General features: G+C 48.0%; 1 protein-coding gene across 2 annotated transcripts in view; it reads left to right on the forward strand.

Moving 5' to 3' along the window:
* ZBTB7C (zinc finger and BTB domain containing 7C) overlaps positions 1 to 21,912 on the forward strand; it is a gene marked incomplete at its 3' end in the record, with an annotated part of 130,520 nt that overhangs the window by 9,726 nt on the left and 98,882 nt on the right. Inside the window, exon 1 of one of the 2 annotated variants that reach the window (XM_083884411.1) lies at positions 16,334 to 16,710. The exons of the other annotated variant lie outside the window; for it this stretch is intronic. Of the gene's footprint in view, positions 1 to 16,333; positions 16,711 to 21,912 lie in introns of those variants that run through there. 2 annotated transcript variants of the gene reach the window in all.

A 21,912-nucleotide genomic window follows, 5' to 3' on the forward strand; every position in this document is an offset into this window, starting at 1 on the left:
CCATTTGTACTCCACTGTACTCCAGGGGCTGTTGCTCCTTGGATGTGATCTTGAACAGGGCTCATCAGATACTGCTTGGGAGAAAGTGCATTTGTGTTATTCCTTAAATATCTAGGTATATCCAGGGCCCCCTTTGCCAAAGACTGGAGCTCTTCCTTGCCACTACTCCTTTAAGGGAGCCACTGCTCATGCATGGGATATTTCTGGATGTGAGATTTGTGGGAGAAATCCCCTTGTGCTGTAGGATGCAGGGGATACTCCACTCACCTGGAATGACAGAGAACTTCTACATGAGCAAAACAGTTACCAAAATTATCTGCTGTGCCAATCAACAAGGCCAGGGCTTCTTCTTGCAGAAGAGTCAAGGAACCTTTAGTGCATCTTTCCTGGAAGAGTGCATGAGCATCAAGCCTTGGATGTGCCACCTTAGTGCAGTGGTCCAGTACTAACACACCTGGCCTGCTCAAGAGGATTTCCTTCATGCACTTGGTTTTTAGCTGGAGGATTTGAGTTGGTGAAGAGCCCAGATCTGACTTTATACCAACGGGTTTTTAGTTTAAGAGTCCAGGAAAAAGGAACAGCCTCTTTAGGAATATTAAATTGATAGAAGGCAGGTTCACATTAGATATTGGGAAGGAATTCTTGGCTGTGAGGGTGGGGAGGCCCTGGCACAGGGTGCCCAGAGCAGCTGTGGCTGCCCCTGGAACTGTCCAAGGCCAGGTTGGACAGGGCTTGGAGCAACCTGGGCCAGTGGAAGGTGTCCCTGCCCATGGGGTGGAACTGCATGAGCTTTAAGATCCCTTCCAACACAAATCATTTTAGGATTCCCAGAAGCCCTGTATTTCTCATAAGATTGCTTTTTAATTTTTTTTGTAGTTCAGCAGATGAAGAGCCAACTTCATTTAATAAGGGATATTGGCTGAGCTTCAGGGCATGGATTAAATACAGCAGTGTGTGGGGAATGGAGAAAAGGCTGAATGTGAAGAGGCTGGTTCTTGTGTCCCTAACCTCAAAAAAAGCAAGAGGTAAAAAGATCCAGAGAAAGGACAACAGGAGAGAGAAAAGCAAAATATAGATCTTTCTCTTTATTTTCTTTTTTTCCTTTTTTTTTTTTTCTACTGCATTACTTCTTTTTTTCTGCAGGTGTCTTACAAAAGCAGTGTTTTGTCATCTTCTGTATTTCATACCTCCTGTGTCCGTGCCAGGATACCTGCTTTTATATGGTGGACAATGAGAGTGCAGCTGGCACTGAGCCGAAGCCTGAGCTGTTCTGTACCTCATGTGGATTCGAGTTCAAATAAATAGTTTAACTCACTCAAGGAGTGAATCAGAAGAAGGAACTCGAGCCTCTAGCCCACAAGCACCGTGCTGTGCGAGCAAGGTGTATAAACACGTACGTTTTTCTTAAGTGTGCAGTTCAATGTGCTAGAGCAGAGCTGGCGTTTCAGACCCACCACAGCCCTGCTCAGGAGAGTGCAAGGATATTTTGGTTTAGACATGATATTACAGACATCCAGGAGAGTGGAAGTTTGTTGTCTGTCCTGTTCTCAGGTCTGTCTTTGGTGCAAAGTCCTTTCAATATGGGTAAACTGCAGTGTTAAAAAAGTAAAACCAGGGAAAGCACCCCCTGGAGCCTGCACAGCAAAGTGGGGATAAGATGCTGATCCTGTGTTCAGATTTTTTGCTCTTAGAAAAAAGTTGCCTTGCTGGTGGTGGCTGGGGGCAAGTTATCCTGGCCTGGCCTGGACTGACTTTGGTCCCTCAGTTACCTCAACGAGGTCACCCCAGCATGGTGATGGATTTAATCCCGGTGGTGCAAGTTTCTCTGAGCCATTGTCTATCCCAGCTGGATAGGAGCCACTGAGTGTGACCAGGGGGCATGGTTTTAAACTAAAAGATGAGAGATTAGACACTGATGAGAGATTAATAGACATTGGGAAGGAATTCTTGGCTGCCAGGGTGGGGAGGCCCTGGCACAGGTTTCCCATCCCTGGAAGTGTCCAAAGCCAACTGGATAAGGCCTGGAGCCACCTGACCTACTGGATATCATTCCCATGGTGGTTGGCATTGGAACAAAATGATCTTTAAAGACCCTTCCAACCCAAGCCCTTCTGTCATTTTGTGTGACATCTTCTAGAAACGCAGTTGTAGGACAGCTCCACCAGGTTTCTGGTGAGCTCTGCAGCTGCTCTGGGCTCTCTGCTGAGCCCCACCAGCAGCCTCTTGGAAAGCCAGAAGGGGTGTGACCACTGTGCCCCCAGAAGTCTTCAGCAAGGCCTCAGGCTGATGGATGTGCCTGTCTGCCGTGGGTATTACTCATCTGAGGAGGGGCTGTGAGATGATACCCTTGGTTGTCATTGCTGGCTGGTTTTGTCGTGCCTCCAAAGCCTTGCAAATCACTCAAGGCGTGACATGGTCGTCTGTGTATGAGGTGAGATCTACTCAGAAATTGTTTTTATTATGTGTTGGTGATAGCAGATAAATAATGTTCCCTCTGGCTTGTTGCACGGGGAGATGGTTTTCTCCTGTGCCTTCAAATGAGGTGATTAATAACGACCATTAATCCCCATGAATGACAGCAGTATATTAGGAGCAAAACGCATGTTAAAATAATTTGAGAGGCTGTTGTTGGGTCAGAGGCTAACTCATTCTCTTCATATATAATGTTTTCATAAGGTGTAAATATTTCTAGGCTTGAGATGTTGGCTGGAGATCAAGTTGTGGGTATCAGCGTCACTGTCTGGACCAAAACTGAACTGAACTTCCAGTGTAAGTTAATTAAAGTAGATTTAGATTGGATATTAGGAAGAAATTTCATCATGTGAGTGTGGCGAGGTTTTCCTGGCACAGGTTTTCCAGAGCAGCTGTGGCTGCCCCTGGATCCCTGGAAAGGCCAGGCTGGACAGAGCTGGGAGCAACCTGGGATAGTGGAAGGAGTCCCTGCCCTTGGCAGGGGGTGGAAGGAGATGAGCTTTAAGGCTTATTCCAATCTAAACCACTCTGGATTCTGTGGATTCAAAAGTTGGATTTCAGAAAGCCTGGACTATTCATAAGCTTAAATTGAATTTGGCAACTGGATATGTTGAAAATCCCCAGGGGGAGCTAATTTATTTTTAATGTCCAGGCATTTCAAGTGAAATGTCAGAATGAAATGTGTCATTTTGGAAATGCCAAAACATTTTCTTTTTGACAGCTTCTCAATGAAGCTTTTCAACTTTTATTTGGGAATTACAATTAACAGTTTAAAGGAGGAAAGATTAAACAAGAAAGACTTGGTAGCAGTGGACTAAGACATTTAGTTTTGATTCAAACAAAAGGTGGAGGGGTGGCAATTCTTTTTTTGCTGTGTTGCTGAACCTCTTTCAGTTCCCCTAGATCTGTTTCTCATTGACTTAAGACATTTTCCTCCTACTTTTAATACAAGTAGGACATGTCATTAGATTAAAAAAAAAAAAAATATTCACCTCTTCTAGCTCCTGGAACACCCTGGTTTGGAATTTGTGAAAATGACTGATGGAAAACTCATGCAGGAACATGTAAAACAGCCCGTGATGTGTGGTGATCCTAAATTCAGAATTTCATGGCAGGGCTTTAGGGCTGCCCATGAAGCCCAGGGCAGCATCCCAGCCCTTGCTGGCCATCCTGGGCTCCACAGTAAAGCAGGTGAGGCCCTGATGAATCCACTGGCAGGAGTTACTGAGGCATCATTCCAGGGCTGGAGGAGGTGATGAGACACCTTGGGGTGTTGGCACCACAGCTTGGGGAGCATTGTCCTGACTGAGCCCACCAAGCACAGCGAGGTGGTGAATTCCCCCTCCCTGGAAGTGTCCAAGGGCAGGTTGGACAGGGCTTGGAGCAGCCTGGGATAGTGAAAGGTGTCCCTGGGGTGGAACAGGGTGGTCCCTTCCAACCTGAACTGTTCTACGATTTCACAATCCTGAGCTGCTGCTCTGCCCCTTCTCCCTCAGTGCCATCCTCCCACCCTCCTAAAAGCAAAGCCTGTGATTTTTTTTTCAGGTCAATGGCCCTTTTTTTTTTCTATTATTTTGGAGGGTCAGCTCAGCAGACATCTCAGTGATTCGAGATGTTTTCCTTTGTGGAGCTGGTTGCTGCGGAGTGACATCATTCCCAGGCCGGGGTCTGCAGCCAGCCATTGATCTTGATGTACCCTCTTTGCAGGCAGTAATGTGTGTTCTTTCCTTAGCATTTTGGGCAGGAGATGCATCATGCTGCCTGCTGGAGCCCGGGGAGGAGCATCGTCAAAATGAGGGATGCCAGAGGCTTAATTGGTCTTTGAGGATCAGCCCCCAGCTCGTTTCTGTCTTTGGCTCCTTTTCCACTGTAGTCGTTCCCTCGGGTCTGAAGGATTGGTATGAAAAAAGAGTTTTCCATCGCAGTGAGTCTCAACTAATTTTATTCTGTGTTCTGGAGGAAACTCTGCGATATTCAGTAGGCAGGAAACAGATGAAATTGGGGAAAGAAAAAGCAAAAAAAGAAATCACAGGGTTGTCCAGAAATTACTCTGAAGAAGCTGCTGATTTTTCAGACCAGAGCATGAAATCCTTTGCACCTTGCTCCCCTGTCTGAACCATGCCTCTGCAGTCTGGGGGCTGTAATTCTCTGCTGTGTTATCATTTGCTCCCACGAGGCAGAGAGCAGCCCTCTCCTGCCAAAAACCACTGGCAGGCTTTTTGCGAGGGCAACGCCACCAAACAGAGGAGCTGAGCACACTGCAGGTCAGGGATGGACATGCTGACTTCCTTTACCCTAATTAACAGGCTGAGCTTCCAAATGCAGCCCAAAAACAAGTGCGTGATGGGGGGGAAAGCAGGGATAGTTGGGACTCATGGAGGGGTGAGTGATCCCTCTGGAATTGCAGGAGAATTCCTGTGCCCACTGGCGACTGGGAGCTGTCAGCGCCGTGGTGGGCAGGATGGAGGTCCCAAACCTCTGGAGGAACATTTTGCACAGTGTGGATCCAGTAGCTGTCATCCACATCCAAGGTTTGGGAAGGGCTGTGTGCAGGGGGACAGCAGCAGCCTCGTAGCTTTTGTTTCCTTAATTGCTAACAGCAAGGCACTGCTGTTCTCTGGAGGAGAGGGGAGATGCTCAGGTTTATATTGGCTCTTCTCCTATTACTTTTACCTGGCTTGCTTCAGTCCCTGCTGCTGAGCTCTGGAGGATTTTCATCCTGTTAAAATAGAATTAGCCAGCACCAAAGCAAGAGATTTTTTTATTTTTTTTTTTTTTAAGTTTTAAGCTTATTTAACTGCGAGACAGCAATAGGGAAATGTCACCAAACATTTGCTTGGTTCTGCCGTCAGGTTGGTGTAGCAGGGCTTTCAGATGGTTGCCCATATGTGGGGAAAACACATTTTCTGTTACTCATACTGCAAGCAGCTGTGTCTGGAAAAGGCAACCTGCAGCTCTCTTTGCTACAGGGTGCAAGACAAAATTCATTTTCTGTGGCAGTGGCAAACTTTGGATGGGATCTAGAAGTTTTTTGGGTAGTTGATGGTGTAAAAGTATTCCTGCTCTGCGTGGTGGGTGTTCTTTTGCTTTAGCTACTGTGGCCCTAATGCTAAAACAAGTCTCAGTTGTCACCCTTGGGCTATTTTGTGCAGGTCCCTCCTGCACCAGGGTTTGCAACTGGTTGTTGGTGGAGATGTCTCCACTTTGCACAGCGGGGTAAGACATCAAAACTCTAGAATGATTTAGATTGGCAGGGATCCAGAGATCAACTTAAAGCCCATCTTGTCCCATCTCCTACCATGAACAGGAACACCTTCCACTGTCCCAGGCTGCTCCAAGCCCTGTCCAGCCTGGCCTTGGACACTGCCAGGGATCCAGGGGCAGCCACAGCTGCTCTGGGCACCCTGTGCCAGGCCCTCCCCACCCTCACAGCCACCAATTCCTGCCCCACATCCCATCTGGCCCTGCCCTCTGGCCCTGGGAAGCCACTGCCTGTGTCCTGTCCCTGCAGGCCTTGTCCCTAGTGCCTGTGCAGCTCTCCTGGAGCCCCTTGAGGCCCTGGCAGGGGCTGTGAGCTCTGCCTGGAGCCTTCTCTTGTGCAGGTGAAGAGCCCCAGGTGTCCCAGGCTGGCTCCAGAGCAGAGGGGCTCCAGCCCTGGCAGCATCTCTGTGGTCTCTTCTAGACTCATTCCAGCAGCTCCTTGTCTTTCTGGTGCTGAGGACCCCACAGGTGCATGTGAGACTCCACATGGGGTTGTACCAGAGCTGTCCCCTGACCTTGACCTGCTGGCAGTATTTCTTCAGGTGTCCTCTGATGTAGTGGGTTGACCCTGGCTAGATTTCAGGCACCCATCAAAGCATCTCTCTCACTCCCCTCTACAGCTGGACTGGGGAGAGAAAATACAATGAAGAATTCTTGAGTTGAGATAAGAACCATGAGAGATCCCTGCACCAAATACCATTGTGGGCAAAACAGATTCAGCTTGGGAATATTTTTTGAATTGATAAACAACAAAATCACAGCAGGATAATGAGAAGTAAAAACAGACCTTGAAACACTTTCCCTCCACCCCTCCCTCCTCCCCCAGTGGCACAAGGAGACAGGGAATGAGGGTTATGGTCAGTTCATCAGATGATGGTCCTGCCACTGCTCAGAGAGAGGAGTTGGAGTTCTTCCCTGCTCCAACATGGGGCTCCCCTCTCCACAGGCTTTCAGTGGGGTCACAGCCTCCTCTCAGGCATCCCAGGTCTGGAGCATCTCAGGCTCTGGTGTGGGCTCCTCCCGGGGCTGCAGGTGCATCTCTGCATCCCTGGTGCCCTCCAGGAGCTGCAGGGGAATCTCAGCTCTGGCACTGGAGCAGCTCCTGCTCCTCCTTCTCCACCACCCTTGGTGTCCACAGAGTTGTTCCTCCCACATGTTCTCCCTCTGCTCTTCTGTGGCCACAATAAAAACTGGGCAACAGCTTTTTTCTTCTTCAATCTGTTGTCCCAGAGACATCACCATCATTCCTGATGGGCTTGGCCTTGGGGTCTGTCCTGGAGCTGGCTGGTGTTGGCTCTGCTGGGCATGGGGAAGCTCCTGGCAGCTTCTCACAGAAGCCACCCCTGCAACTACCAAAGCCTGGCCACGCAAACCAAATAAATCTGGGTAAGACCATTTTCCACCCACACACCTACAGGCAGGTGTGAAGCCTTCGTGGACACTGGGATCTTCCATCCATCAGCTTGTGCACCAAATTGGTGTCTTCAGGGTGGTCAGGGCTTGTTCTTGCAACCTGTGCCATAGTTACCCTTCTCCAAACCCAGCATGATCTGTGCCCAAGGTGCACATGCTTGTCTGGCTGAAAAAAACCCCAACCAACCCACCCTTGAGCCTATTTAGGGTGCCTGTGATTTATTTTTTTCTTTATACAGTGCAAATGGTGGATGTCTGTATGGCAATACAAAGCAGGAAGAGAAATGCTGCTAAGTGCTGATTACTTCTTCATGTGGGCACAGCAAGGGTTCACTCAGAGGTCTGGTGAGAATGGTGTTTTTGTGATTCTGTAAATGGCTACACTCAAAGGTGGCAATTTGAATTTCTCTAGTCCCTAATATATATATTACATATATGTTTTATATAGCTATGTATTTATTAGCCTGGATAGATCCAGTGGTGAGGCTTTGGCTCACACACACCCCCCATCCCTTGTTAGCAGGATGCTTCTGTTACCTTTTGAGATGAAAGGTGCCCCAGAAATGTAAACCACCGATGAACTGTGCTCCTTCTAATGTAAAATAGTAATAATAAATACTGTCCTGCTGTTCCCCTCATCCCCTGTCGTCACAAAGCACTCCATAAATTGCACTCCAGCCCCTTGCATTCCAGCTGCTGTGCGTTCCGAGGCACAGCCGTGCGTGGGAATAAAAGAAATACTACCTTTGGGGTCACTGCTGATGTTACCCATAGGTTAATGCGAGTGGTTTGTATTTCCCTTCACTCCCCCTTAATCCAGTCTCTGATCCATGTTGATCTGGAGGCCGAGTTCAGCCTGCAGCAGTTTATGCCTTTATCTCAGTTGAGTCCTAATACCAGCTGGCACAGTGGCTGTCTCGCATCCCTCTGGCCTGGGCAGAGTCAGTGACCTGGTCTCTGCTCAGCTGGCACTAGACTGAGGCTCAGTGGGATCCTGGGTGTTCACATGTCCTACAAATGGGGCAGGGTTGTGTTTTTGACAGCCTTGCTTTGCTGCCTTTTCCCCTGGATTTAAAACTGCCCCCTGGCACTCTGCAGTGCTCAGGTTTCCCTTTGGCAGGCACTGATCCTCTCCTCCTGGGGTTGGGTCTTTGCTCATGGAGGAGAGTCTCAGCCATCCCTGTATTGTGTTTTCCTTCTGTCAGCCTCACCTCCTTCCCATCCAGCATCCACTCAGAGGGGTGAGTGTTTTGGAAGGAGGGATGAGTGTGGCTGAGCTCTACAATGTCTCCATGGGGAGCTCCTGGCTCCTCAGAACATCCTCTAGCTCCCTGATTGTCCTTCCTTCCTCATCCTCATGCTTTTTGGCCTGGGAGAGAACATCAGCCAGCAAGTCAGATGCTGTCCTGGCCCACGCACAGCAATGAAAATTCCCCAAGTGAAATTCATTTTTTGATTTCATTACACATACAAAAACCCCTTTCCTAGCACTGAACCAAATTTATCTTTGGAATCATAAAATGGTTTGGTTTGTGGAGGCCATCCAGTCTGCTTGTGATGGGCAGGGACATCTTCCATCAGACCAGGATGCTCAGAGCCCCATCCCACCAGGACTTGAATCTTTCCAGGGATGCCACAGCCACCTTCTTTGGGGTCTTCTTTGTCCTCCAAAACTGGAAGACTAAAGATTTAGTTGATGCTCAACTGCAGACTGGCCTCTACATTCATTTGCTGGGGCTCAGGCATATCCAAATTACTCAAATTCAGACCAGGTTCCCGTGATCTGGTCACAGCCTCAGGGACGATAACCCCCATCACAAAGGTCCAATCCAGCAGCCTGGGTTATTTTAAAGCAGGTAAGTGGAAGAGCCCACTGAGATAAATGCTCAGGTAATCACACAGGTCCAAACTGTGAAACCACCTTATGTCATCAAAGCAATTTGAAAATCAATTTGATGTCTGGCAGGGAGGCAGACACGTCGGGTCCCTTCGGCGTTCATTAGCATTCAGGTGGCAGCACTCTGCCAAAGCTGCTTTTTCTGGGAAAGCTATTGAAAAAAAAAAAAAATTAAAGGAGGGGGAAAAAATTAAAATTAGGCATTAACTATAATTTCCTCTCATTAAAGGTAACAACAGCCCCAGCACCAGTCTGGAATGGGGCTGGTTGATGGGTTTTCAAGACGAGGAAACAGAGTGCACACCACAGAAGTGAAGTGATGATCAAATAAGAAAGCAAATGAGGCTCCCCCCTCGTTTTTAACAAAGGCAGGAGCGGGGCCAGTGGCAGAGTGGTTTATTTAACTGAGCAGTTAGAAAATTGGAGGTCAAAGCCTGACATGGCTATTGATGAATTGAGGGTGTTGGAAGAAGAGTAGCAGACATCACGAGTGGGCTGTAGGGACTGAAACATGAAGCAAGATTAAAAGAAGTTAAGTACCTGGAGGTGGTGTGGCTGTGCAGCAGTGAGGTGAACCATAATTACAGTCACCACATGCTGCAGACTGGAGAGAGACCAAGGGAGAGAGGATCAGAGTGGGGTAAGGCAGAGGAAGCAGGGGAAGATTCAGGGTTTTGAATCTGTTTGTTTCAGATATGTTTGCGCAGGTTGTGGGGTGCAACACCTGCTGGTCACCTCTTTTTTTGCCATCTCCTCCTGAGTTTATTCTAGTTCATACTCTGACATTTCCCATACAGCCTCAGGTCATTAATGAAGGGATGGATTATGCTCTGCTGGCTGAGGATGAGACTAAGGCAGCCTCCTGTAAAGCATCCTCATGGATATGGGGATGGAAGGAGCAAATCCTTTGAAGTTCTGGCTGGTGATTCACACCATGTGGGACATACTGGGAAGTGTGCTGAGATGGAGCTGGCTTGGGGCTGGTGGCATCTCTCAGGAGGGGGTTCCTGCCTGGTATTGTCAGGTGTAAGGCTCCCATTGCAGCTTTTCTTGCAGTGGTGTCACTTATTTGCTCTCACTTGATGAAGTCTCTTTTTTCATGAAGACTTTATGAGCTTCATATATTCCTATCATCATGCCTCCCTTTGAAACTAGAGTGGAGATGATGCCCTGGGCAGGTGATGTAGTGGAAATTGTAGGTGCAGAGACTTGCATGTATTTTTTTTATTAAGCTTTCTGGTTTACAAAGGCAGGCTCTAAATGAATCCCTAACAACTGCGACTGCAAAATTATCTCCATGAATCCAAGCGTAGCAGCACCTCCCTGAGTCTGCAGGTAGCCTGAGACAGTAAAATAATGAGTGAGCTCTTCTGCCTCTTACCAGATGCTTCAGGGAGCTCAGCTTGGTGACTTTGCCTTGATTGGTTTTGACTAACTTTTTCCCTGATGATTATTTTGGTGACCCAAGTGACAAAGGGGATGGACTAAGGGTGGCACAGGGGTTGTAACTATGTGAGCTTTAAGGTTTTCTCCAACCCAGACAGTTCTCTGATTCTGTGGTTCTAAATCTCCCAAAGCCTGCTAGCACCATACTTTTCCATGTTTGCACTGATTGCATGATCAATTAATTGATTGAAGCCATGTTTGCATGTAACATTTTTCATCTGGCTTCTCAAGGAAACAAATCTGAGACCTGGCTCTTTCTCTGTCCCATCAGTAATTCTTGAACCATGAAGTGGGTAAGGGTCAGATTTGTTGGAGGACTAGGAATTATTTGAAATACCTAGATTTCTTCACAATAAATATCTTGCCAGAGATCCTAGTGACCTGAGTGAGGGAACATTGACACACCAGTGATGGTAGAGCCATGCCATGTGGTTGCCACCCAACTGCAGATGGGTGGATGCTTTTAAACAAATTAATCCTGAGGGTGCCTGCAATCTCTGTGCAGCCAGACACTCCTGGGATAAATCCTGGACCTAATTCTGAGCTGTCTGGCATCTCATGTAGTCATCCAGCTTTGGCAGAGCAGGGACAGGGAGCAGCCTCACTGGTGTTTGACTGCAAGGCACTGAGGGACTGGACCTTTTGCATGTGTCTGAGCTGGGCAGACGCGAGTCTTGAATCAAATTAAAACACACAGCAACTTGTGAGTTTGTTAGACATGACTAAGGGCTGCTTGGGTTAATGGAAAAGTTGAGCAGAGCTTAATTGTTCCTGCATAAAGAGCACATGGAAGAGCTATGGAGGCCATCAGAAGGGATGTGTGTGTCACTTGGGTGCTTGTAGGGTGGGAGGGAGTAGATAAGCCAGCATCACTTTAGGGAAAATTTAAAGCTAAGACTCAGAAGCTTTTATTGTTAGGGCTGTTGGTGCCAGAGCAGCTGCAGCAGGGAGCTGGCCTGGGCTGCTGTGGTTCAAATTTATTTATTTTTATTTTTTTTTAACACATTTGTTTTATATGGGGGGGATTTTGTGCCAAATGAGATACCATGTGCTGGGGACAATCTTGCTGTGTGCCATGTGGCTGGCAGGGAGCCCGTGTGTAAGTGCTGATGGGTGGGAGGTTGTCTGTGTCAGCTGAGCGCTGCTGGACACATGGACTGAGCCACAGGTCTGCCATGGAACTTGGGCAGTGACACAGAGAGAGTCAAGAAATTCCTCCCTGCAGCAGTTTCCCAATGTCCTCTCCAGCCATCCTAGATTCCTACAACAGTTTATGTTGGAAGGGATCTTAAGGATCACTAAGGATCTTAGTTCCATGCCCTTGCCATAAGTAGGGACACCTCCACTAGATCAGGTTGCAGTGGCAGAGCCCAAGGATGGAAGGTGAGGAGTGGGCAGCCTTCAAACCTCTCAGCAAAGCCTATTTCCTCCTCCCCAACCACTCCCTCCCATGAAAAGGTGTGTTTGTGCCTCCCACCTTTCTATTACTTAACCCACTGGTCTGTGACCAGCCTCACCTCTTTGCTTGCACGTCACTTACTGATTTGTTTTGCAGCTGTTTGGGAAGGTGGGAGAAGAGGCAAAGAAGAGAGAAAGGGTTGGGGAAAGCATCACAGTTGTTGGAGTGAGTGGTCAGATCCTTGCTGTTGCCCCCAGGGGAGACAGGGACACCAGGCTGAGCATAGGGGGGCCCCAGCCAACATCCACACCCCTCCATCACAGCTGTGAGGACACAAGGACAGTTCAGTAAGTGTTACATCAGCACAGGAAAACATACTCGATGCAGAAACATTGTGAGGTGAAATAAAAATTTTATACGTCTTTTCTTTTCCTTTCTCCCTCTTTTATGCCTCGGTAGCAACACACTGAAGTTGCCTGGGTGGATCTGATCTCAGGGCTTGGGTCATTTTATGACTGTTCCTGCTGTTTTCATGGGAGTCAAGTGATTTATGTGCATCTTCACAGATCTGGGCCTCCAGCTAATATCGAAGTGCACACCCACGCATGCCACTATGGCAACATCTAATAACCCCAGTGTAGAAAAATATTTCCTTTTCATTGTAGCAGTTAAGCTGGAATTTCTGAGAGGACTGATGGCATGAAGTGCCGAAACTCCCACCCAGGTAAATAAGAGACGAGCGTGTTTTTCTTTCCAATTCCCTTTTTGAAGAACTCCTTGGGGCGTGTCTCTGCTGATGGTGGATTGTGTGGGGAGAGGAGGCAGCTGGAGCCTGGGTGGCTTCCTCACAGCCATTCTTGCTGGTACTTTGGAGCATTTGGGCATCACCCCAGAGCTTATGTGCTGGGAAAATCCATCTTGCCAGTGCTGTGCAAGAGAGCAAGGTGGTGCTGGATGAGGAGGATGCTGAGATGTGTCCCCAGCTTTCCTCAGTAAGTGACTTGTAGCCCTCCATAAACTGACTGCAGGACTTGAACTCTCATTTGGCAGCTCTGGCTCCTAACCCTGCTGCTTTCAAGGGCTGTGTCTTCCCCTAGAAGAGGTTTGCACTGTGGGTATGATGGTGAGATCCCTTCTGGTCATAGGCTGGGCTCCTGGTCCTCAGCAATCAGGTGCCAGATGCTCCAATAGTGCTGGTTTGGTGGCAGGATTTAAGATGCAGCAGAAGCATTTGGCCCCCAGAATGTTGCCCTTCCCTGGGTCACACTGGGGGATGTTATGTGTGGATACCTGGGGGAGACCCTGAAGGTGCTTTGAAGCTGGGGGGAGAGAGGGGAGGAATTAAATAAAAATAAAAGAATGTTTGTCCCCCCTGGCCAGCAAAGTGGGATTAATGAAATTCTGCAGAGGGTGGAGGGAGGGCAAGGAGGGCAAGGACACAGTCAGCAAAAATGGATCTGGATGGCTGTAACATAAATTTGGAGGGGAGCTGGAGACACTGCCCTGCAGAATCAGCTCAACACTGACAATATTTGAAGCCCCTGCTGGCCTCAAAGGCCCTCATTCAGTACCCACTTTGTTTCAACAATTAGAAAGGCAAAAGAGCATCTGTCATGCAAATTGTATGGTAGGACAGATGCCCAGTGTGAGGTCCTGCACTGGCAACCAGTGGTTCACAACAAACAAACAAAAAATGTCTCTTTCAGTCAAGAGATCTGCTGTTGGGTTGTCTCCAAATGCCTGTACATTCACAGAGTAAGGTTTTTTTTTCCTCAGGGTGTCCCTCCAGAGCTGGGCTGTGCAGCAAGAAAATCTGCTCTGCTGTGTGCATCATGAGTTAATTACCAACTTCTAATCACATCTGGTGTGGCTGTCCAGGCCATGTCCTGTCTGTCACTGTGATGTGGTGAAACCTGGTGAAAAAGCTGAACCTGCTCATCGTTCTGGGTTTTCCAGAGCAGCTGTGGCTGCCCCTGGATCCCTGGAAGTGTCCAGGGCCAAGGTTGGATGGGGCTTGGGGCAACCTGGGATAGTGTGTTGGGGTTTGAAAGCAAAACGAGTGAGAGGCTCCAAGTCAGAGATATAATTTAATAAGAAAAAAGGTAAAAAGGTAATAATAAAATAAAATAAATGCAATAACACAAAGGATCACTGACAGAGTCAGAATACAACCTGAGCAGGATGGTGGAAGCAGTCCAGGTGAGGGGCTCTTCCTGAAGCAGTGATCCTGTAGAAAGGTCTGGTAGCTCTGCTCCTCTGGGAATCCAGTGGATAAGTGCCCTTGCACTGTCCCACATACCAGCTTATATCCAGATGAGAATGCTTGGCTCCTCCCCCTGGGCAGAGCATCTCACAATGGGATGAGGAGTGTGTAGTGGGTCCTTGATGGCCCATTAAACAGAGATAACCCCTGGAGGGAGTTCCCTGTGAGTCATGGGCCAGGTGTTGATGGGCCATTAGCAGAAAAGGCAGGGGGCTTGGGAAAACACTAGCCCACCTGGTTTCAACAGTTCATGAAGATGGTGATAGAATAAATACTTTGTGTACATCCTACACTGCAACCCAGGACATAATGGAAGGTGTGTCTGCCCGTGGCAGGAGGTTCGACTGGATCATCCTTAAGGTCCCTCCCACCCCAAACCATTCCATGATCTTCTGTTAAGGAACTCGTGCAAACAGCTCTGGAGTGCTTTGGAGGAGAGTCATGGGACAGTTTGGGTTGGAGGGAATCTTCAAGACCATCTAGTTTCAGTCCCCCTGTAATGGGCAGGGACACCTTCAACAACATCAGGTTGCTCAAATGCCCATCCAAAGTCTGGCTTTGAGTGTTTCCAGTGTGGGATGTGAACCATTTCTCTGGGCAGCTTGTTCTTGAAGATTGATTGAGCATCAGAATTCCAAAGGCTGATCTGATGCCTTTAAGTCCATGGTGATGTTCCTTCTTTGCCACTGGATAAGTTTCAACTCCTGTTACAGAGGGCAGGACAAGAGGAGATCCCAGATGGCCTCTCAGTTTGAAATTTAAGATGGGGAGGGAAAACCAGCTTTTCACTCCTGCCTACTCATTTCATGCAGGGGTTGATGCAGTTGTGGGAACAGCCCCACAACAGCATCTTGCCTTCATTCAGGGCACCTCCCTGTCCCCTGGGGGCAGGGGTGGGAAGGATGGCAGTTCCTGCTCACAGAGTGCCCAAGGAGAAATATTTTCCGAATTTTCTTAAAATACATGATAAAAACAGACCTTGGGGTCAATACTGCTGGAGCATCAGTGACAGGGAGCACTGCTGGAAGTGGAGGCAGGATTTCATGGGCAAGCATGGCCTTAGTGGATGTTTTCATGTTTTAGTCCAAGGCAGGGTAGACCCAGTGGTGCCTCCCATTTGGAGCATGTGGATCCTCATGGAGGGGGTTGTGGGTTGTCCTCCTCTCAGAAGTCAAGATTGCTGGGGGAGCAACCCTTCTGATGGAATAAAGAGAAAATGAGCAGTTGACTCTCCAAACAAGTTCTGTAGGCACTTGCTTGGAAAGCGAATGATTGATTTCTCCTCTTGAGGGCTTTCAGATGCTCCTCTGCGCTTAGCAGTTTAAAGGAAAACGCTGAGAAAGATGAAATTTCCTGCTCAGTCCTCTCCCTTCGTTCCCTGAAGCTCCAGGAAGGCTCCCTGGAAGGTCATCAGCAGCTCCTGCAGTGGTGTGATGGACTCCCTTCCCTTTCCCCCACCCCAGACAGCCGCTGCTGTCACGGTACAGCTGTGCCGAGTGGCAAAGTGCAGATGCTCTTTTTTTTTTTCTTTTTTTTTTTTTCTTTTTTTTAAATTTTTTTTTTACGAGCTGGCCGAGCCTTCTGCCGTCCCCCAGCTTTGGCAGAGGAGGCTGCAGCTCCGTGCACGGCATCTGCCGGAGCGCCCGGGGGGCTGGCAGGGCATGAAAGGGAAGCTGCCAGGCCAGGCGGGAGGCGCTGGGGTGGCTCTGGAGGGATGCAGGCCCAGGAGGAGCTGGGAGTAGATCCCGGCTTTTTTTTGGTGTTTTTTAAAATTTTTTTTCCCCTTCTTTCCCCCCTCCCCTGTGTGTTTGTTTGTGTTGGATGTCCCGGCAAATCGTGCCCTCTGCAGATGGGCTTTGACCTTGGCTGCCCCCCAGGCTGGCTCTGCTGGGGCAGGTAGGGATGGGGTGAATTCACATTTGAGACCAGCACTTGGCCCGTGGAGCATTTGCTAAATATGAGGTCCGATTTGTGCCTGGTAACTACCTTTTTCCACTGTAAGGGAAAAAAAGAAAAAAAAAAAAAAAAAAAAAAAAAAGAAGAAAAAAAATAGGTAATTTATTTTCCCAGGGTTGTGGGAAACTGCACTTACTTGAGCTTGAGGTAACTTCAGCTGAGCTTGTTGAAATCTGTGATCCATCCCAAGGCTCCTGAGTTCAGAAAATAAAAATAAAACAGTGATAACAGTCCCAGTGTGCCCCATGAAAGACGGAATGGGGCAAGTAGCAGGAGTTTGGGGAGTTTTTAATCTTGTACATGGATGTGCTTGATGGAAAATAAATGCACTACAACTTTAAGACTTTGCCTGCAGCTAAATATAAGGGTGTGCTGGCTCCACCCTGCTGCTCTGTTAGGGATACAGGCATTTATTTTTCTGGGGTAGGTTTTTGCTTTATTTTTTTTCCCTTCTCTTTTATTTAATTTTTTTTTTTTTCGTGAATCTCTACCACGAAATAACCAACAGTTTGAGAGAGCAGTCCTGGAGCAGGAGAGGTACCTCCTGACATTCTCCCCATGGAAAGTTAAAGGACTGGGACTTGACCAAATTTCAACTTCCATGTAAGTGCTGTGTGCTCTGTTGTCCGATGGGGAGATGAGGATGGCAGGGATGAAGTCTTAAGACAGCAAGTCTGTTTTAACCTGATTTTCCTGAGCCCACAACCTGCTTGGTGTTAAGCCAACAGCCAGGTTAGCCTGGGGAAGCTGAGCTTTGTGGCTTGGGGATGGTCAGCCCTGAAGGGATGATTATTCTTCTCTTATTTTTTTTTTTTTTTAAATTTTAGGTGAATACGCTGTTGGTGTTGTTAAAACTCAGAGAGAAGTGGTGGCTGGGTGTGTTTTCAGTCAGCATTCGCTCGGTCTAAACTTATTTTTCTCCGACTTTCTGCTTTTGAAAGAGAAGCCAGTTTCATCTCCATTTTCTATAATCATCTGCTTATTTTATTAGCCTTTTTTTTCAAAAGGCTGTATTTCCCCCGATGCCTGGCCACCTGTTTTCTATGAGCTGCTGAAGGTCTGAGCTCTTGCTCCGCGTGTGCAGAGCAGATTTCTTTCAACAAGCCAAAAGAAACGGCACAGCTATAGACTAAAAAGGGCAAAAACCCCCACATGCTGTGCTATTTTGGTAGTAGCAAATTATGCGTCCTACAAATTACCATTGGTTATGAACATTGTCCGTCTGTCTGGATGACAATGTCCTGCTTTCAGACCGCTGCTAATACGTTTAGAATTAGGATAATACTCATTGAACTCCAAAGCTGCTCGTCTTTTCTTTGCCCTGATTTATTCCTACCAGCAAATGTCACATGCAAGTGGAAGTTTTATGGCTGGATAATTCGCAGCCTGTTGGGCATCTTATTAGGCAGGGCTTGGACCTTTAAAAAAAGTGACTTGAGGTTGTTCTTTTAGTGTTGGGAAAGTATTAGTTCTCTAGGTTTTCTTGCTTGCTGACTTTCTCTTTTATTTTTTTTTTCTTTTCTTAACCTCACCCTTTTTTATTTAGTTTTTGTTCTCTCTTTCTCTTTCCCTCTTTGTTTCCTCACCCCCTTTTTCTTTTCCCACCTTTTCTTTCCCCCCTTTTCTTTCCCCCCCTTTTCTTTCTCCTTCCTTTCCCTCTTTTCTTCCCACTTTTTGTTTCCTCTTTTCTTTCTCTCTTTCTCTCTCTTTCTGTCTCTCTCTCTCTCTTTCTCCCTTTCTCTCCTCTTTCTTTCTCTCCTTCTCTCTTCTTTCTCTCTTCTTTTTCTCTCTTTCTCTGTATTTCTTTCCCTTTCTCTCTTCTTTTTCTCTCTTTTTCTGTTTTTCTCTTTCTCTCTCCTTTCTTTCTCACTTTCTTTCCCTTCCTTCCTTCCTTCCTTCCTTCCTTCCTTCCTTCCTTCCTTCCTTCCTTCCTTCCTTCCTTCCTTCCTTCCTTCCTTCCTTCCTTCCTTCCTTCCTTCCTTCCTTCCTTCCTTCCTTCCTTCCTTCCTTCCTTCCTTCCTTCCTTCCTTCCTTCCTTCCTTCCTTCCTTCCTCTCTTTCACTCCCTCTTTCCTTCTCTCTGGCTCTTTCTCATTTTTTTCCTGTTTTTTTGGTGTTTTTTTGTTTTTTTTTTAAATTTCCCTTTATTTTGCTTCCTATTTTACTTTTATTTCTTTTTCTTATATTTTCTCTTTTCTTTCCCTTTCATTCTTTCCAGTGAAGCACAAGTTGAACTGAGGGCTTGCTCACCTTTCCTTCTGAGCTTCATGAACATCAGGTCTGAAGTACAACTCTGACTCCACAGTGAGGACTGTGGTACTTTAAACACTGTAAGAAATAGATGAGAATTGTAAATCAGGATTTCCCCACTACACAAGCATATTCACCATTTGATATGCCTTGCAGAGGTAGTTCATGCCCACATCCTGACCTGTGGCTGGTCTTTTTAGGCAGTGTAGAGTGAACACCCTAAGCAGGTATTTCCAGATGTGACGTTGCATGGGGGATCCATGAGCAGGGTGAAGCCTCTGGTGCTCCAGCTCAGTGATGGGGTGTCTGTGTGTGCTGGGTGACTCCCAGCACAGGAAACCCAGAAGGCAGCTTTATCCTCTCCTACAAGTCCTCTCTGGACCAGAGTGTCCCCTGCAGCCACGCCAAGGGCAGGTTTTGCCCTTTCCAGCTGCGAGGCTTGAGAACAGATGGTGTCTTGTTCCACTTTCACACCACCCCTGCCTTCTTTCCAATTTTCCTGAGTCATCTTTTTCACAAAAGGGATTGAAAGGAAGAGACTGGCACGTCCATGGGGGCAGGTAGGTTTTTCCCTCCTGTGCTGCCTGGCACATTGCTGTTGGAGAGTGTCTGGTCAGCGTTTCTGCAGCATCTCTGCTGTAATGCGTCTGTGCTTCTCCTCTCCGGGGTTTTCCATGCTGGTTATCTGTGCCAAGCAGGAGGCAGGAGGTGAGCTGCTTTACTGACTGTCTGGGGGGAAAACAGTGCTGTGGCCTCGTTTTGTGTCAGAAGGATTCAGGCATTGCTCTGTAATGAATTCAAAGACTGCTTCCTTCTTTCTCTTCCCCCGCTTCCTTCTTCCTCTCCTTCTTCTCTGCTTTCTCTCCTTCAGTGCTTCCTTTCCTTCTCTCCTCTTTTTCCTTCTCATCTTCTGCCTTCTCCACCCCTTCCTTCCTCTCCACCATTTCCTTCTTCCCCCTACTTTCTTCCCCTCTTTCCTTCCCCTCCTTCCTATCCTCCTCCTGCCTTTCTCTCATTCTTTTCTCTCCTTCCTTCCTCTCCTTCCTCCTACTCTACCTCTGTCACAACCATTACTGCATGCTGATGCTGCACAAATCCAGATGCTGCACAAATCCAGAGCAACATTCCCAGCTCTGACTGCCGTCTCCACGACCCTTATCCCATGCCAGAGCTCTCTCTCCCTTGCACTGCAGAGGCAGCTTTTGCAGAAGGGAGACCCCAGACTGTCCCAGCAGAAGGCTGGTGGTGTGGGACCCCCAGGAGCACTTTTGAAGCCTTCTCCCTTCAGGCCTCAGGGGTGTTTTTTGCCAGAATCAGTCCCACTTACACCCTCCATCTGCTGCTGGGGGTGTCTCAGGGCTTTGGGTGGCCAGACAGGACAGCAGCCTTGTATCTCCTGGTATACACTCATGGGTACAAGAAAGGTGTGAAACCCCATCATTGTAAAAGTGCTTTCAGAGGGCTCCGTGTACAGGGCCTCATTTTCAACAGGCTTTTATCCACTGCAGGGTGGGTGCAGGGTTGGCTGGGCTGCATCTTCATATGTTCAGGCGCTGCTTTGGGTGGTGTTTCAGGTCATAAAACCCAAGTGTTGTGCCTGGAAAGAGAGATTGCTGCCACAGCATAAACAAATCTATTGAGCCCAGGCAGCCAGAAAATTCACTGTGTGCAACATGTGTGACTTTCCACCCCTCTTGTGCTTTCTTGTCCAGACTGAGAATGGCTTGGGCATTGAGGGAGAGTCCCATGGGGGGTGGCTGAAGGAGAAAAGGAGGCTCAGGGGGGACCTTCTGATTCTGCACAAGTCCCTGACAGGAGGGGGCAGCCAGGCGGGGGTCAGGCTCTGCTCCCAGAGAACAGGGACAGGAGGAGAGGACATAGACTGCACCAGGGAATGTTCAGGTTGGACATGAGGAATTTTTTTACCACAAGTGATGGCTAAAAAATTGGAATGGGCTGCCCAGGGAGGTGTTGAAGTCCCCATCCCTGGAGGTGTCCAGGGAAGGCCTGGATATGGTGCTCAATGCTCTGGGCTAGTGGCAAGGTGAGGATCAGGTACAGGTTGGACTTGATGATCTTGGAGCTCTTTTTCAGCTTGAGATGATTCTGTGATTCTCTGCTGCCCTTCCAAGAGGGACAGAAGTGACCTGTATAGGTGCCAGGTGCCTTTTACTTAAAATGAACCCCACATGGGTCCCACAGAGCTGGGTCTGGCATGAGATGCCACTAAAGCTTTGTCAGATCCTTTGTCATTCCATTGGTGGCATACCCCTGGAGAAGGAATGAATCTCCTGTCCCCCAGGTGGTTTTGGAGGAGTTGTGTAACCACTGCTGGAACACAGGTGTGTAAATCCCTTCCTACAGGTCCCTGAACTCGTGGCAGTGGATCGGAATTAAAGGCTGTTTTTGCTGAAGGATTGATGAGCTGTGGCTGATGCTGCTCTTTTATGCACCTTTTCCATCCCCTGATGGGAAGAGTGCAGTGGCCACTGGCAAACTGAGCAAAAGCTCAGCAGAGCACCTAAAAAGGGCTGTGTTTGTGTGTGGAGGGGGCTGCAGAGGGGGGAATGCACACCCACTTGGGGGTTAGCAGTGCTTAGAAATGGAAGTTCTCCTTTGGAACCCTGCGTGAGCACCATTTCCCGGGAGTTGCCTAATTTAAATCATCTTTGCTCTGTTTTGTCCTATCCATTATTTTCAGCTGTCAACATTAAGTGCCACAAAGACCCTGTAATAGGCTTCTTTCTGCTTCCCTCTAATAATCCCAGGAACAGTCACTGGTCCCTTTGTCTGGGGCTCTGTGATGGCTCTCAGTGTTCAATTTGCTGGAGAGGAACCACTTTGTGGAACAGTAGGACAATCAGTGAGGCAGTGGCTGAAGTGCTGCCATCCTCCCTTTGAAGAGGCTGGAGAGGAGCGAGATGGAATTGTGTTTTGCTCATCATGGTTAATGACTTCTAAGAAAAGCTCCGGTGACAGCTCAACAAAAGTGATCCTGGCTTACAGATACAGAGGCATTTAATTTGCCCCAGAATTTGTTGGGGTTTAGAGTGATCCTTGGGGGCTGAATGGGGACAGTGAGATCTGGTGTTCAGGTCTGGGTTAGGGCTTGGAGTCTGTGTCCCACAGGAAGGTCCAAGCCTTGTGTGTCAAGGCCAGGATGAAATCCAGCAGGAGGTAAGTGTTGCCAGATTTTCTTGGCTTTTTAAGATGTTGGTAGGATCCACTGAAGGGTCTTTACACTGATACCAGGTCCACTGAAGAAAAGATGGAAGGTGAAACAGCAGGGTCTTGTCAATGCTGTGGATCCATCTTTGGCAGTCCTGAAATAAACAAGACATTTCTTATTTGTCCTCAGGGATGCCTGCTTTGGGCTGAGGGTGAGCCAGAAGGCTTCATGAGGCTCTTACAGTCTTTATGTCTTCCTTGGGGCTGTGTAAGGCATCCCATGCCTAACTCAGCATAGACTGGGGAAGCTTCACCCTGGTTTCTTACTCCTCATCTTCTGCTGAAGTGGAGGAACAGCAAGTACCTCCATTGCGTGAAGTATCTCAAA

This window comes from Zosterops lateralis, assembly GCF_965231275.1.
Source record: "Zosterops lateralis genome assembly, chromosome: Z".
Lineage (NCBI taxonomy): Eukaryota > Metazoa > Chordata > Aves > Passeriformes > Zosteropidae > Zosterops > Zosterops lateralis.